This window comes from Choloepus didactylus, chromosome 21 (genome assembly GCF_015220235.1).
Source record: "Choloepus didactylus isolate mChoDid1 chromosome 21, mChoDid1.pri, whole genome shotgun sequence".
Classification (NCBI taxonomy): domain Eukaryota; kingdom Metazoa; phylum Chordata; class Mammalia; order Pilosa; family Megalonychidae; genus Choloepus; species Choloepus didactylus.
This window is the reverse complement of record NC_051327.1, coordinates 8887445-8901630: the sequence shown is the minus strand read 5'-3', so window position 1 is coordinate 8901630 and position 14186 is coordinate 8887445. Positions and strand designations below refer to the sequence as shown.

Here is a 14186-nt window from a genome sequence, read left to right as displayed (position 1 = left end):
ACACTAGAAACTTAATTTACCTGAAATAATTCATAACATGGCATTAAACACTTAACAGCATTATTTACCTTGGTGTGATTTATAAATTGAAAAATGAGGCAGGTTATAGTGGATGCATTACAGACCTTAATCATTTAAAATCTATTTTAGATTATGGAATTTTAACATTTCAAATGATATTGAAGGAGAGCAAATTTTAATCTTAGTATTTTATAATTATTTTACAAGTATTAAATTCCATAACCACTCATGACTAGAAGCTAATACTCTTATGTTCATTTTATATGTGCAGTATTAGAGGCATAGGAGAGTTCAATTAATTACATCAAATAAATAAGTTATAAAGTACCAGATCCAAGATTTGAACCTGTATTTGATGCCAGATTTCATGCTCTTCACAGAGATGCTGCTATCCAAAAGCCAAATGGACCCAGGTGTTTCCCATCTCGGTAAAATAAATGCTGTCTTTCTCCATCTCTGCAACTGACTACCTATAACATGCAAACAACTCCCTCCCCTTCTCTATGCTACATATAAATTATCTGGATTTCCAAATCAATCTAGAATTCAACACATCCACTGTAACTAAATACTTATTCTTGATATTAAAAAATACACAAAGGCTTTTAATCATATCTGAGAAGTATTTATTTGCTGGAAATTTCAGTGACTCTACTTCTTGTCATTTTTGGTCAAAGTTCAGGATGTTGATTGGGAATCAGCACCAGTAATAACTAGGTCTCAGAATATACTAACATGGGATATTCTTAAATAAAAGCCTCACCTTTCTACTAATTATGTAAAAGGAAGAATTTTGTGTCTGCTGCTAGAAAGACATTATAAAGCTCTTTTAATCTCTTGCCATGATTAATGAATTAATGAAATGAAGGCATAACCACTTGTTTGAATATACATTTAGAAGGCTGCAGAATTCAGATACAGTGTATCTCAGAGGCAGGAGTTAATATGCTGAAAGCATCATCTTTATCTCATATATCACCTCATTCTATCTGAGATTTCTTATCTAACTAACAAGTGCAACAAATGATAATGGAACTGTTTTCCTTCTGCCAAGAGCAAAGGAATGAAGACAATGTAAATAATTCACACAAATAAGGGCTTTAAGATTCTAAGTTAAATGAAGTCTTGGGTAGACAGTCCCTGATTTTTATTTTTATTTTTTTTGCTGAAATAAACAACTGTGTAATGAATGGTATCCCATCATAATAAATTAATTGGTCTGCCTGCTGTTTTACTCATGTTATTCAAATACTTAGTATAAGAAAAAACATAAATATTGGGATAAGTTCATTCTGGGCTCAAAGTACAGCTTAAAATTGCACATTTTCATAAACTGAGAATATCCTAAACTGTCCTCTGTGTATGTTGATTAATCTGATGAATTAAAGAATAGTAAAACTATAGAAAATAGTCTATAACTTTAGAGATCCAAAGTCTTGGTTAAGAAAATTTCCATACCATTGGTGCAAGCTTCCACATATGGGTCTAGTCATGCTGTAGCTACAATGATTCCTCATCAGTTGGGAAAAATAAACTTAATTTAGGAAAGCATCCTTCAAAGCACCACCCAGAGATTAGTTACTGGGAATTCTCTTAAAAAGCAAAGTCATAGGGGAGGAGCTAAGCTGGTGGCATAGAGAGGTGTGGAAGACTGTTAGTCCCCCTGCAACAAATCATAGTCAACCAAAAAACTAGTAAATTACCTGGAATAACTGCAGGGAGACAAATGTGACTGTCCACTCATCAATCATCCACCAACCTGAATTGGGAGGAATGCCTGAGACTGCAGCATAAAATCTGTAAGTAAAAACTGTGGACCACACTGAGAGTCAAGAGCTGAGAGCCCCTCCCTCACAGAAGCCTCATAGTGCCAGAGAACAGCACCCACCAAACAAGCTAGTGTACCTCATCCCAGCTCCAACTGGGGTTTTAATGTTAACTGCTCAATACAGACAGTGAATCCTCAACAAGCAGACAGAGGCTTTTGGTGATGACTGACCTTGGGAGAGTCAGGGGTCATATCTGTCTTAGGACAGGGAGCCCAGAGGACTGGGTGCTATCTCTGGCTGATGGGTGAATCTGGGAGCTTTCTGTCCCTTTCTCTCTCTGTGGAGAGAGCCTCAGCCATTTTCAGCCCACAGCGCTTTGCAGTAAAGAAAGCCTCAGCCATTTTAAAATCACAGCACTTTGACCTGTAGTGTCAGAGAAACAAAAAACTTATTGATATCCAGATGACCTCTCTGGAGGGGGCACAGCTTCCCAAGAGGAAAGGGAGAGGCCTAGCTCTACTGCCTGCCTTTCTGGAACCTCCTGGGGGAGGAGAGCCATGGGCCACACACCCTTACACTAGCTGGTGACAGGCTGACAGGTGCACCTGCAAGGCAGAAAAGCACAGGGGTTGTCAATCCTCTAAGAATAACCATCAGGGAAATATATTTCCTCCTTCTGTGACCTGAGCCTGTTCTTATCTGGGAAAACCTGATTGGGGTGGCCTAGGAGGTCAGATGCCTAGACAACAGAAAACTACAACCTACACTAAGAAAAAAAGTTATGGCCCAGTCAAAGGAACAAATGTACACTTCAACTGAGATACAGGAATTTAAACAACTAATGCAAAATCAATTCAAAAAGTTTAGAGAAGATTTGGTAAAAGAGATAGAGGCTGTAAAGAAAACACTGGGCATACATAAGGCAGAAATTGAAAGTTCAAAAAAAAAAGCAGAATCTATGGAAATGAAAGGCACAATACAAGAGATGAAAGGCACAATGGAAACATACAACAGCAGATCTCAAGAGGCAGAAGAAAACACTCAGGAACTGGAGAACAAAACACCTGAAAGTCTACATGTAAAGGAGCAGATGGAGAAAAGAATGAAAAAATATGAGCAACGTCTCTGGGAACTTAAGGATGAAATAAAGTACAAGAATGTACACATCATTGATGTCCCAGAAGAAGAAGAGAAGGGAAAAGGGGAGGAAGCAATAATAGAGGAAATGATCAATGAAAATTTCCCATCTCTTATGAAAGACATAAAATTACAGATCCAAGAAGTGCAGCATACTACAAACAGAATAGATCTGCATAGGCCTACACCAAGACACTTAATAATCAGATTATCAAACATCAAAGACAAAGAGAGAAACCTGAAAGCAGCAAGAGAAAATCAATCCATCACATACAAAGGAACCTTAATAACACTGTGTGCAGATAGATCTCTCAGCAGAAACCATGGAGGCAAGAAGGAAGTGGTGTGATATATTTAAGATACTGAAAGAGAAAAACTGCCAACCAAGAATCCTATATCCAGCAAAGCTGTCTTTCAAATATTTGGGAGAGCTCAAAACATTTTCTGACAAACAGACAATGAGAGACTGTGAACAAGACACCAGCACTACAGGAAATACTAAAGGGAGCACTACAGAGCAATAGGAGAAGACAGGAGTGCGTGGTTTGGAACACAATTTTGGGAGATGGTAGCACAGCAATGTAAGTACACTGAACAAAGATAACTATAAATACGTTTGAGGGAGGAAGGTTGGGAGCATGTGAGACACCAGAAGATAGGAGGAAAGATAAAGACTGTGACTGTGTAACTTGGTGAAATTGAGAATGTTCATCAATTGTGATAAAATGTACAAATATGTTCTTTTATGAGGAAGAACAAGCAAATGTCAACCTTGCAAGGTGTTAAAAATGGGGAGGCATTGGGGGAGGGATGCAATCAATGTAAACTAAAGACTGTAACTAACAGAATCATTGTATTATGCTTCCTTTAATTCTAACAAAGGTGATAAACCAAGGTAAATGCAGATAAGAGGGGGGATAGCGGAAGGGTGTGAGACACTTGACATTGGTGGTGTTGTCTGTCACTTTACTCTACTTTGATTTCAGGATATTTTTCCTTTTGCTGTTTACTAGCTGCCATTTTTTTTTCCTCTTTCTTTTTCCTTTTTCTTTTGCCTCTCTACCTTCTTTGACTCTCCCTCCTGCCTTGTGGAAGAAATGTAGATGCCCTTATATAGATAGTGGTGAAGGTGGTGAACACATAAATATGTGACCATACAGAGAACCATTGATTGTTTTCTTAGGATGGAATGTATGGCATGTGAACAAAACCATCTAAAAAAAAATAGGTTGATGATGAAACCTCGAGGACAATATACTGAGTGAAATAAGCCAGACACATAAGGACAAATATTGCAGGGTCTCACTGAAAGGAAATAATTATAATATGTAAACTCATAGACATGAAATATAAAGTACCAAGATATAGGATGAGGCTAAAGATTGGGGAGCTGTTGCTTAGTATGAGCAGAATGTTCAACTAGAATGAACTTAAATGTTTGGAAATGAGCAGAGGTGTTGGTAGCAATATATGAGAATAAGTAACAGTGCTGAATGGTGCATGAAGGAGGTGGAAAGGGGAAGCTCAGAGTCATATATATCACCAGAAGGAGAGTTGGAGGTCAAAAGATGGAAATGTATAAAACTGAATCCTATGGATGGCAATGTCCATGATTAACTGTACAAATATTAGAAATCTCTTCCATGAACCAGAACAAATGTATGACAATAGAATTATAAATTAATAATAGAGGGGCATATAGGGAAAAATATATAACTATATATAACTATTGCAAACTATATACTACAGTCATTAGTATTTCATCATTCTTTCATAAACAGTAACAAATGTACTATACCAATACTGTGAGTCAACAATTGAGGGAGGATCATTAGGGATATGGGAGGAATTGAGTTTCCTTTCCTTTTTTTTTTTTTTTTTTTTTTTTTATTTTTTTTTCTTTGGCTTTATTTCTTGTCTGGAGTAATGGAAATTTTCTAAAAATTGAACAAAAATTAAGCGTGGTGATGTATGCAAAGCTGTATAAGGGTACCAGAGGCAACTGATTGTACACTTTGGATCTTTGTATAATTGTATGGTATGTGAACAATCTCAATAAAAATTAAAAAAAAAACTCAAAGTCATGCTTAAATGTTTCCAGGAAACATCCTGATCATTACATCTTTGGTCTTTTTCTAATATTTAAAATCACTCTGAGCTATATGCTATATTCAAATTTCTCTCTCTCTCTCTTCCTCCCTCCCAATTAACCTCTTTTACACACACAGACACACACACAGACACACTCACATTCACACACCTCTATATGGACACCTGCAAATATATGCATGGTTTTGGAGAGAATTTTGTGTATACATTTTTCCTAACTCTCAAAGTGTCTTTTCCAAAATTCCCTCTTTCCTTAAAAAAAAATCCCTAGAGAAGGATGATGTTGGGAATTACTTGCAAACATGTGTCACTACATTTTTTTTTGATGAATGATAACTACATTTTTTACACTTGAAAGGTGATGAAAACCCACTACTAGAAAATCCAACGCCTCAGTTGAAAATTATGGTAACCAAATTTACTCATTAAACACTAAGTTTTCTAAAGCAGAACTTCAAACCATCCAGCATGCATGTTTAATGTAAGTACTATGGATTCAAGACCGAGTATACGTTACATGCATCAAGGCTAGATTACAAATTATCATCATCATCGTCATCATCATCATCATCATCTTCATGCTTTCTTTTCAATGCATTTGATGATTCACTGGCAGTATTTTGTGATGGCACCATGTTAGTAGTAATAAGAATGTTTTTGTACCCAATTAATGATGGATTAATCAGAACTTTCTGAACTGCTGACATTGCAGGAATGGATGCTTTTACAGCTGGGGACTGTGAAGTGGGAATATGCACTGTAAACCTTTGCCCTGTGAGGGACATTGGAGCCCCTACTTTAGTTGAAAGAGACATAGTTTGTGGGGTTGGTGTGCCTAGTGTGGGAGTATTAGGTATGCTAGTAACTGAACCCACACTTAACTGGGAACTGTTATTCTTCCTGCAGAAGTAGATGCATTTTTTTGTCAAGACTTAAGTTTATAGTTTGGAGCAGTTAATCAGTATCTATCAGGTGGCAATCTCGGACCTGAATATGGCTTGATCAAAGGCAAAGGGGTTTGATTTCTTTGCTGTGCAATATCTAATAAAATATTTCTCAGAGGAGGAGAGGTAAAAGATTGGTCAGCTTGACACTGGATTGTCAATTGCACATCATCTGCATCAACAGTATCTTTCTTAGCATGGCTTGAATAAATTTTTGCATCATCTACAATTGTGGTCACATATCAGAAGGCAAACTCCCACATCTGATTTATAACTCTTGGTTTATATTCTGTAATCCCCATATTCTTCAGGATTTGTGCCAACATCTGTGCATCTTTCAGCATGCTCTTGGGAGAAGCCATCTTGCCAGACTCCATGATATCCAGTGAACAGAATTCTTTAGTTAAATCACCCACATTAATGTATTTCAGTCCTGATCTTTATGCACATTCTTTGTCTAGTGTAGTTTTTCCATCCCCTGATATATTCAAAAGATTAAGCCACTTGTCAAATATGAGAGCTCAATCTCCCTCCCTCGCTCCACCTCAGCATGCTGCCTCTGGCCAGTGTCACTACATTTTGAAAGAAGAAAGAAGATTGAAGTAAAAGAAAAATAAAATTTAAGAAGAAAGGAGAAAATTGAAGAAGGTAAAAAGTTGTTGAGAAGTGGGAATTTGACTAAGTTTATGAGAGGCTATGGATAGGTTGAAATTCCAACAATGGCAAATATAGCTGCTTTTTAAGATTCTTTAACTATTTATCACATCTATTATAAGGAAATGATTGTGAAAGTAAAACTCCAGTATTTAATTTTTGATGGATTTAGAATAAAATGTTTAAATACCATAAATTAAGTAATAATATTTTCTAGACACTATTAGTTGTTTTATATAAACCAACTAATTTCTCTTCAGTATGACCTGATGAGGGTTTATTACTACCCCAATCATTTTTAAATACTTACATGATTTTTTATCTTCTATTTAAATTATTGGTATATATACTGGTTTATTACAATCAATACCCAAAGCAACCCAAATGCTAAAGGAAGGTCTATCTCATGTCATGCTGAATGATCCTAAAGCTCAAACATTTTCCAACGTGAATAAATGTCATCTCTCAAATACAATTACAGGATAAAAACATAATTTGCTCCCAAATTACCATCCAGATGTTCTGAATGACCTATCCTGAAAATAGCCAATAGGTATACCTGCCAGAGGAATATAAACTTATAAATTTGAAAATGTGAAGATCAAGTTTTATATAAACAATGGTTTTTGAAATCCCAATTTTACCCCAAACTTTTTTTTTTAGTTGATGAATACTAACCATTATTGTTCATTCTTATGTAACACTTTATACACATCAAGGTGGTCTTTCAGACTCGGTGCTTATACATTTTCAGAATGTGCTATGAAAGCAGCAAATTGATGTGTAAACTTCCGACTCCTACAGAAATCTTCCATCAAAGAGAATCTTTTAGGAGAGCATAGCTGGGAACACCATGAATTAAAAGGCACAAGAAGAACCAAGGGAAAAACACCCATGGGCATTTTGCAGCAACCAATGTATATGTACTTTTATTACAGAAGTAAAGCCAATACTATTATAGTGGTTATATATACTGGTTTAGAGCTTTTCTCCTTGCATTTATTTATTCACAGACATCATATAAAATGTTTAGAAATACTTTTATGTTATGACACTGATGAAATAATGTGGATACATGTTTTTCCATCTCTCTTCTATCTTAGACTAATTATCTCAATGACTAGATTCACTGATATTTACCATGGTACATTATACACACTTAAGAAATGTTGAATTCTTCTTTATCATCCAGTTAGATCAATGTGCTAAGAGACTATCAGAAGAGACTTAAGAATTTCCTCATCAATACAGTATTGTTGCCATTATGATGGAGATTGGAAGATGTTTATAGAAATTTAATTATACCCAATTTAAAAGCAAATAAAGGCATATTTAGGCATATACAATTATAAATCCCACAATTTAAGAATACATATACTTGCATACAGAGGGGGAATATTTTTAAAATACTTATTAGAGCATTAAAAAAGTCTCAAAAATTTTTAAAGATGAGACATATGAAACTATGAATTTAATGTAGAGATTATATATATTAGGAAATTGAAAGGATATCATGTCTTTGTAAATTCCTGTAAGTGAATGATAATGAACAAGTGTCAGTTCTGACTTATAAAGAGCTTGGATAGTCATCACTCCCACTCTTTCAACAGGAAAAATGCTGAAAAACTGAAAATTAACAAATCATATATCCTTCATAGCCCTGAGGTTTCAGGGAAAATGACATCCCCAAAAACCGGAAAAACAGGCAAATGCAAAGAATCACTGTTTACCTGGAGTAGAAGCCATAACAGCTGGGAGTCAGCATTGGGAAGGAAAACCAAAGGGTAACTTAGCATGGGCTAGGTTAAGAGACAAAATGTCCAGCAGTCCTAGCCTCAGGGAACCTCACACTTACTAGTCTTCCTTCCCCTCCAAGAGCCCCACTTAGTGCCCCTTGAATTTCAGAGAAAAATCCTCTCATGATTCCAGCCATGGAGTGGCCACTTTGAAATAATACCAGAGGAGTCTGTTCTCATTAACAAGTTCTTGCCTATTTTACCACAACCTAACCAAAGTGTTTCCAGAGCCTTACCTACTTGGGGAAAGAGAAATACCAAACTGCAGCTCTTTCTAGCCTTCCTGTCTAACTAATGTGTGAAAAATATTGTATGAGATTTCTGTGTTGCATCTCTTCACCAACACTTTCTATGGTCAAACTTTAATTTTAGCCCTTCAAGTGGCAAGAAGTGATATCATTTGCATTTACTTAATGACTAATGTCTAGCATCTTTTCATGTATTATTTGCAAAGCTTATATCTTCCTTGGTGAAGTGTCTATTCAAAACATTTGCTCATTTTTAATTGGGTTGTTCAATTTTTATTTCATTCACATTTTATTGAGTTTCTCTAATTTTATTATTTATTTGTAATACATTTTTATATTTTGACTCATTTTACTTCTTTTTATATTCTAAATAGTAGTTATTTTATAATTATATGCTTTTCAAATAAATTCCCCTAATGCACAACTTTTTTTTTTCCTTGTGTTTAAAATCTCACTCTTAGACAAAGCTTTCACTTTGTTAAAAATTATTTATCATGTCTTTTCTGGATCATGGGTTTGTATTGTATCTAACAATTCTTTGCCTTTTCCAAAGACCCCAAGATTTTCTTCTGTTTATTCTAAATATTTCAAATTTTTATATTTTGTGGAGAGATCTATGATCTATTTTGAATTAATGTGGGTATAATGTGTGAGGAAGAGCACAAGTTTCATTTTCTGTATGTGCAGATATCCCATTGTTCCATGAACATTTGCTGAAAACACTACCCTTTCTCCAAAGAATTACTTACAGTCATTTGCTTAGGTTTTGTTGACCATATATGTGTAGATCTAATTCTGGGCTCTTTAGGCTATTCAATTATTACAATTGTCCATCTTTATGAAAATACTATACTGATTTGATTTCTGTAGCTTTATAAAATGCCTTGAAATAAGGAAGTGTATTTTTCCCTAATTTATTCTTTATAAATTTGTGTCATCTAGATGCTTTCCATTTCTTTACTCATGTTACAATTAGGTGTTAAAATTCTGAAGAGAAAATCCAGTTTGTATATTGGGGAAGGATAGCATTGAATCTAGAAACTAATTTTGTGGATGGTTCAAATAGCATCTTTAAAAGGTCGAGTTGTCTAATTTGAATGCAGAATTTTAAACCATTTGTTCTTTAATTTCCCTCATCAAAGCTACGCAATTTCCAATTTAGATGCCTTGCATATTTTTTGTCAAATGTCATCAGCTGCATCATTTTACATTCCCACCAGCAGGGAATGAAAGTTCCTTTTTCTCCATATCTGCTCTGACACTTGTAAATTTTTTTTTTTTTTCTACTAGTAGTCATTCTGGTGGGTTTGATTGGTATTTCATCCGGGTTTTAATGTGCATTTCCCTAACAGCTAGTAATGTCTAGCATCTTTTCATGTGTTTCTTCCTTTTGTATACATTCTTTGATGAAATGTCCATTCAAGTCCTTTGTCCTTTTTTTTTAATTGGGCTGTTTGTCTTTTTACTGTTCAGTTGTAGGATTTCCCTATATATCCTGGATATTAAACCCTTATCAGATATATGGTTTCCAAATATTTTCTCCACTTGAGTAGGCTGTCTTTCTGAGTTATGACAGTCCTTAGATGCACAAAAGTGTGTGGGGATTTTTTTGTTTTCATTTTTTTTTTTTTTAATTTTAGTGTGGTTCCATTGATCTGTTTTTTTCTCTCATTGGTTATGCTTGGTGTAAAGTCTAAGAAACCATTGTGTAAGAAAAGATCCTGAAGATATTTTTCTAAGTTTTCTTTTGTGAGTTTTATAATCCTGGTTCTTATATTTAGGTCTTTGATACATTTCATGTTAATATTTGTATATGGTGTGAGATAAGGGTCTGCCTTCATTCTTTTGCATATGGGTATCCAGTTCTCACAGCACCATTTGTTGAAGAGACAGTTGTTTCCCAATTGAGTGGACTTGTCTGCTTTGCAAGAAATCAATTGGCCATAGATGTGAGGGTCTATTTCTGAGCTCTCAATTTGATTTGATTGTTCTAAGCATCTATGCTTGTATCTGTAACAGCAGTTCTGAGCACTGTAGCTTTGTAAATTAGTTTTTTTTTTAGTTTGCAATAGGTATATATATTTTTTCCTATATTCCTCTCTATTATTACCTTCTGGTTATAGTGTCATACATTTGTTCTAGCTCAGGAGAGAGATTTCTAATATTTATATAGTTAATCCTGGACATTGTCCAAAATAAGATTCACTGTTTTATATATTCCCATCTTTTAATATCCAGCTTACCTTCTGGTGACACCACGACTTGGAGCTTACCCTTTCCACCACCTTCACATGTGTTTCAGCATTGTCAGTTATCCTAATGCTACCATCACCCTTGTCCATTTCCAAACATTTAAGTTCACCCTAGTTAAATTTTCTGCTCATAATAAGCAACTACTTCCCATTCTTTAGCCTCATTCTATATCCTGGTAACTTACATTTCATGTCTATGAGTTTACATATTATAATTACTTCATATCAGTGAGATCCTGCAATATTTGCCTTTATGTGTCTGTCTTATTTCACTCAATATAATGCCCTCAAGTTTTCTTCATCAACCCATTTCTTTTAAGAGTTTTTTTCACACACCACACATTCTGTCCTAAGTAAACAATCTTTGGTTCCCTGTATAGTCATGTATTTGTGTATTCAGCACCATAACCACTATCTATATAAGGACATCTCCATTTCTTCCATAAAGAAGGAGGAAGAGTCAAAGAAGGCAGAGAGACAACAGAAAAAGAAGAGAGAGAGAGAGACAGAGAGAGAGACAGAGAGAGAGATGAGAGCTGGAAAGCAACAAAAGGAAAGATAGCATTAATCTGAAGTGGAATAAAGAATCAGAGAACATCACCAATGCCAGGAGTTCCATAAACTTCCCCTGTGCCCCGCCATATGCATTTAACTTTGGTATATTGCCTATGTTATATTAAAGGAAGCACAGTACAATGTTTCCATTAATTATAGTCTCTAGTTTGCATTGATTGTATTTTCCCACCAATCCCACCCTATTTTTAACACCTTGCAATGTTGACATTCATTTCTACTAACTCATGTAAAACATATTTATTCCTTTTCTTACAATTGTTGACCACCCTAGGTTTCCCTGAGTTACACAGTCCCAGTCTTTACCCTTTGTCTTTTGTTCTGGTGTCCCACATGGTCCCAACCTTTCTCTTTCAACCATATTAACAGTCAACTTTGTTCAGTGTACTTACATTGCTGTGCTACTGTCTCCAAAATTGTTTTCCATACCTCTCACTCCTGTCTTTTCCTTTCTGTCTGCTGTGCTTCCTTTAGTGTTTCCCGTAGAGTAGGTATCTTGTTCACACACTCTGTCATTGTTTGAGAATGTTTTAAGCACTCCCTCATATTTGAAGGACAGTTTTGCCAGATTTAGGATTCCCAGTTGGTGGTTTTTCTCTTTCAGTATCTTAAATATATCACCCCACTCCCTTCTTGCCTCCATGATTTCTACTGAGAAATCCACACATAGTCTTATCATGCTGCCTTTGTAAGTGATAGATCAATTTTCTCTTGCTGCTTTCAGGATTCTGCCTTTATCTTTGACATTTGATAATCTGATTAAGTGCCTTGGTATAGGTCTATTCAGATTTATTCTGTTTGGGGTACAATGCATTTCTTGGATCCATAATTTTATGTCTTTCATAAGAAATGGGAAATATTCATTGATTATTTCCTCTATTATTGCTTTTACCCCTTTTTCCTTCTCTTCTCCTTCTGGGATACCCATGAAACATACATGATTGTTTTCCATTTTGATCTTAAGTTCCCAGAGAATTTGCTCATATTTTTTCAGTCTTTTCTCTATCTGTCTTTTGTGTGTAGGCTTGCAGGGGCTTTGTTCTCCAGTTCCTGAGTGTTTTCTTCTGCCTCTTGAGATCTACTGTTTTATGTCTCCACTGTGTCTTTCATCTCTTGTGTTTTGCCTTTCATTTCCATAGATTCTGCCAGTTGGTTTTTCAGACTTTCAAGTTCTACTTTATGTATGCCCAGTGTTTTCATTATATGGTTCACCTCTTTTGCCATATATTCCCTCAACTTTTTGAATTGACTTAGTATTAGTTGTTTAAATTCCTGTATATCAGTTGAAGTGTAAGTTTGTTCCTTTGACTGGGCCATTACTTCATTTTTCTTAGAGTAGGTTGTAGTTTTCTATTGCCTACGCATGGTTTCCTTGGTTACCCCAATCAGGTTTTCCCAGACCAAAATGGGCTTTGCTCCAAGAAGGAAGAACTATTCAGTATCTGTTTTCCCTGAGGGTGTGTCTTAGAAAATTGGTACACCCTGTGAGGTCTCAGGTCACTGTGCTTTTCTGCCCAGCAGGTGGTACCTGTCAGCCTGTAACTCCAGACTGGTTTAAGGAGTTATGCCCATGGCTGTTTTCCCCCATGCTCTGGGGTCTGGTTCATAATGGAAGGCAGGTAGTAGAGATGGGCCCAACCTCTTTCCTTTAGAGAAGATAGATACCCTAGGGAGAGGTCATTAGCATTTGAATGGTCTGTCTCTGCCTGTGCTATCTCCAACCTTGTCTGGGTCAGAGAACTGGGAAATGAAAATGGCTGAGGCTTTCTCCACTGAGCTGAAACAGGGACAGAAAGTCCCTTTCAGGGCCAGTCCATGGCCACCCTCTGGCTCTCCAAGGTAAGTCATCACCCAAAGCCTCTGCCTGCTTGTTGGGAATTCATAGTTTTTATTGAGCAGTTCATGTTTGTTACTTAAAACCCCAGATGGAGCTCAGGTGAGTTGTATTCATTTGCTCAGAGAGAGCTGCTCTCTAGCACCATGAGGCTTTGCAGCTTGGGCCATGGGGAAAAGGGGCTCTTGGCTGGAATCTGCAGTTTTTACTTACAGATTTTATGCTGCAATCTCAGGCATTCCTCCTAGTTCAGGTTGGTGTATGATGAGCGGACGGTCATGTTTGTCCCCCCACAGTTATTCCAGATTATTTACTAGTTGTTCCTGGTTGTTTATTAGTTGTTTCAGGGGGACTAACTAGGTTCCAATCCTCTCTATGCTGCCATCTTAGATCTCCTCTGTAATTAGTTTTAAAATCAGGAAACATGAGTCTCCCAACTATATTTTTAATTTTCAAGATGGTTTTGGCTATATGGGCCCTTCACACTTCCAAATAAATTTGATGATGGCTTTTCCATTTATGTTAAGATGGATGCTTGTGGGAAACCGAGTCTTCCTTGTTGCCTGAGCCATATCTAGGGTGGTGGCTTGGAATGCTAAGCCACAGGCCTGCATGGAATGCCATGCAGGCATGCCTTGTAAAGATATGTTTCTTGTGACTATGATGACAATGTTTACCATTGTCCTAAATGTAGATTATTCCTTCTGATATGCAACAGGATGTAAACATAGGTATCTGGTGGGCTCTCCCACGCCTGAGGACATTTAGCATATACTCCCTTATCTTCTGAAATAAATAGCTGGAGCAAAGGTGCATTATCATCCACTTAGCACGAGATACAGTGGGCCC

The 14186-nt window shown here is 36.2% G+C and overlaps 1 pseudogene; it reads right to left on the bottom strand.

Moving 5' to 3' along the window:
• Positions 1–5569: 5569 nt before the first annotated feature.
• On the bottom strand, positions 5570–6357 carry LOC119517800 (annotated as a pseudogene).
• Between the last annotated feature and the right edge of the window lie 7829 nt (positions 6358–14186).